A 4678-nucleotide genomic window follows, 5' to 3' on the forward strand; every position below is an offset into this window, starting at 1 on the left:
ATAATATCGTTATTTTCACACTCTTTATATACACAGGATGAGCAATCGAAACGGGTCACTATACGAGGGGTTTGGTTAGGTCTATGTTCTTTTTCTGAAGCTATTATGTGTTCTTAGTACTTACCTACTTGTAGCTAACACATAACGCACACAAATTCTACCTTGGTTATTTAAAATAATATTGCTATGCTACCCCATGAAAGAAATACACTAGTACAGATTATTTACGCGGTAAGGCCATTGCATTGGATTAATTTTATGGAGCCTAAATTACATTTACATCACTGTACCTATCGTAAATTTGCAAAAAAACTGCAAAAAACGGCTAGCAGATCATTCATTAAATCAACGATGACATGTTTTGTTAATACATTGTCTAGCCGAATGGTACAATCGCTCACGAAACGCTCACGAAACGAAGCGCTATAGATAACTATCTCTATCGCGCTTGCGTATTGGCGCGACAGAGCCAGCGGCGTACGCTTTTTACGTCGGAGAAACAAGTAACACTTTATCACAAGTAATTATGGTATTTAATAGTAACTTGCGGATAGGTCTGAAATATGAGCAGTTTCGCGGTACGTTTATTATGTCGTCGCTCAATTTGTGGAGCGATGCATGAGACGACTGCAATTGCTATCAGTGTGTAGCGTTAGACCTGATTTAGACGGCGTGCGAACTCGCATGCGATTTTAGTTACGTTGCGGGCTGTTGAGGGTACATACAATTTTACACAGCCATCAAATACCGTAATGTAATAAAACTCGTATGCGAGTTCCCGTACCGTCTAAATGGGCCCCGATGACATGTAGCTCACTTGTAAAACACCTCTCTGAAAAGGGTTATTAATCGTGTTATATTTTCCTATCTTCTGCAACCCTTCTTGCCTTTGATTCAACTCGACAACTTGTCCTTAGTTCGATTTTGACGCACCGTCATCATGAGTGTAGAAGGCGCCCCGCCCGGATCGGGAGCTACTGTTTCCATACTCGGGCGACTTCTAAGTGATAACGACGGTTGCATTTTGATGATGGTCTCATATCATCGTTTAGTATATTGTTTTATCCTACCTATTATTATCTTCTTTATTTGATGGGTGTTTGCCGGGTAGTCATATAGCTGTCATACCACGCACACGTTTTTGCACTATTATACATACTCTGGTTTTATTGAAAGATTAGAATTTTATTGTGCTAGTATAAGACCATTTCGCACTTTCTCCAGGCCTTATTTTGTTTCCTGTTAACATAATTTTGTCTTCTGTGTTTGTGCTTACGAATAAATATTTACTTATTTATTAACAAGAACGTATTACACCAATAGGTTTACCATTATCTTGCATAATTTTTTTTATCATATTTTACCTTCGCATAACAACGCTTGGCAGAATCCTCTTTTCGCATAATGACTTTTCGCATAAATTTCTTGGCATACTGTCATTTTGCAGAATTATTTAAGGCGGAGTAATACAATGGCATAATGGTAATTTGTATAATAGTCGTATAATCGATTAATTGTTTTGTCGAAAATTGTGTCGCATTCTATTGACTTGGCATACTGTCATTTCGCACAATTCTCTTAGGCAGAATAATACATTGACATAATGTTGATGCGCAGAATAATGACACTTATGTTTTATTTACTTTTTACACTTAAAAGGGTTTTCTGGTTTACTCACTGTCAACCTAACACGCTCCTCCTCGCTTCGCTCGTCGTCGCACCTAAACCGACTCTGTGACATATAAGATTTCCGTGTCGTGTGAGTATTTTGTCTGGATGGGGGTTCTAACCTAATGTACATTTCTGGCAACATGACAAAATAAATTCAGCGGAACGTCTATTCGGTGCAAAATTACAGTCAGAAACATGAGTATTATGCGACATAAAATGCTGCAAAATTAAAGTCGACGATATTAGCAGTATGCTATTACTAATTCGGTGAAAAATGTAATGTATACTATATACAATTCTGCTATATTAAAATTGACAATATTAGTTAATCCAGAATTCTGCCAAATGAATGATATGCGATATGATAGTTATGCTATTTGTACAATTATGAAAAAGTATCATTCGGGTAAAAATGTTTCTGGGAAAGCTGCTATGCCAAATGTATTTCGGACAATCGATATTCTGCAAGATAAAGGGAACCCACACCAATATTGTTCTTTTATTTCATTAAAAATTATAGGTACTTACTTCCGTACATAGAACACAATTTATCTCTTAAACTTCAAGGTCACCAATTAAATATCACTCATAAGTCACAGATAATAAGACATGCATCGGGAAGAAAAAAAAACACAACCTATTACAATCGAATACAAGTACAACATTGTGTTAGCAAGCAATCTTAAATTAGCACAGACAATCGCAAGGACGCAAAGGACTAACGAGCATCCTTCAGCCGAGCTATTTCTATATCGTCAGTAAACTTACTGCTCTCAAAATAGATAAGATTGCTCTGGTAATAATACACTTACGAGGAAAATAATGCTCATGCTCTTATTGTAAATCGAGGTGCAATCGTTTTGTAGTTGGACGTTCATTTTGAGAAGAAAAAAAAAAGAAAAGGCTTAGAAGGTTAACAATTTAAAAAAAATTCAAATTGCAGTGTAGGTTATGAATATTATAATGTAGATACTACTTCTACTAGCTTCTTTTTAGTTTATATAAAAATCATGAAGAAATAAGATCATGAACCGAACATCCAAATTATATTATACATAAAGGAGTAACGGATAAAGCTGGTCTAGTACCGGAGAATTACTCGATAAAGGCCTAGCTTCTTTTTAGTTTATATAAAAATCATGAAGAAATAAGATCATGAACCGAACATCCAAATTATATTATACATAAAGGAGTAACGGATAAAGCTGGTCTAGTACCGGAGAATTACTCGATAAAGGCGGTGTACACAAAATATTCCAAACAAGCAGAAAACTACGACAAAAACGGCAACCAAAAAATCTTATCCCTTTCCTGGCGTTTATAAGAACATTAATTTTATTGTAGTTCTTATCACAGCGAAACAAAACGCACCACAACAGAAGATATAAAAGTTGCTGAAACGCTCAAAAATCGTCAAGTGAATAGATCTGTTGTTGGTATGTTTTTACTTGAAATAAGACCAAGCAGGATAGACCGGGAGCTGCCCGAATCTTAAGCTACCCGAATGGGGTAATGTGGCTTACGTCAGTCAGGGTCATGGATAAGACCAGCGAACAAATGGAACTTAATAAATAAGGTAAAAGTACTCACAGGAAATATAAAGTCATCAATAAAGTACAAAAAAGTGCAATGTACGACCTTCATCTCGATAAAATAAGTATAACAGGCCTGACCTAGCCTGACCCAAAAAAGAAACCACTAGGCTTGCCATCAAAGCAACTTCCAACACCCTTAACATGCACTTCTTCAGTTTTTATTTACATATCAAAGGCGAATTAGTTGATTACAAGAGCTCGTGAACATTCAAAAGAGCTATTTCGACGTTTTACAGCCAATCAAAGTCTAAGCGCATTTTATTGCCGATTTAAACTGGCCTATACTCCATCGATGTGTGTATTTAACGTCCAGAAAATCAATCCACCTGTAACCACATTCCACTATTTATAAATACCATATCAAAAACATCACCCAGACGTTTTGTTTATGGTTGTAAATTATGAATTATAACTGGCTCGTCTGTTCCGAATTTTATACAATCAATAAATTACTCGAGCTTAGTAAAATAACGAATTTTGAAACCAGGGACTTCAATGACTGAAAAATGTTTTTGAACATTACTTACACATACATTAAGTATTTATTACATTTTATTATTATTATAACTTATGAACAATCATGCAACTGCAACTGGAACAGTTTTTCCTGGAATGCTACCGGCATCATTGATCTGCATAAATCTGAAATACATGGAAAATTGAAAAGCGCGCTGCGTGCGCTCGCGCTGCCGCCCGAATGAAAGCTAAGATCGGCTGAAAGTGTAGCGGCCGGGCCAGGCATCCGCCTAAAATGGGGAGATCGGGCGCGGTGGTGTCGTATTCCTGGTATAAAAAGCAACGGAGCGCCCCGCCGCCGGTCAGAACGGCTTCCAACGTGAGTACGCGCGCACGTGGCACGTGCGTCTGTGAAGTGCATCAAGAATCCGAGTGCATAACGAAACCGAAAGTGACGCGTCAGCTGTTTATCAGGATTGTGGTGAAAGTGCTGGATTGTGTATGGTTCAAGGATAGATTGCAGTGCTTGGTTTCGGAACAATCGTTCAGTTCAATTGGAATCCATTGAAGACGTTACATTTGAACAGTTAGATCTTAAAGTTGCAAGTAAATTTGATGTTGAATATTAAAAGGAAAGATAATAAATGAAGTTTGTATATTAGATTAAAATATAAGTAATGAAACAAATGCATCTGATCGGGCCAGTTATGACGATCTAAATCCAATTGACCCATCAACCAGCAGCACCATAAAAGACAATAACCGTTCTGATAATCGGCTGGCGTCGCTCCAGCGCATTCCGCGTGACGTAACGTTTCGGGATAAGCATAAAAAATCGGTATTACGCAAACCTGAGCTTTGGCACCGTTCCATGCGCGCTACTCGGATTTCAGCCACAAATAGACGCACGCGCCAGTTCCGCTAAACCCCTCTCGGGCTCCGCTAAGCTCCGTACG

This window comes from Leguminivora glycinivorella, chromosome 10, assembly GCF_023078275.1.
Source record: "Leguminivora glycinivorella isolate SPB_JAAS2020 chromosome 10, LegGlyc_1.1, whole genome shotgun sequence".
NCBI classification, from domain to species: Eukaryota; Metazoa; Arthropoda; class Insecta; order Lepidoptera; family Tortricidae; genus Leguminivora; species Leguminivora glycinivorella.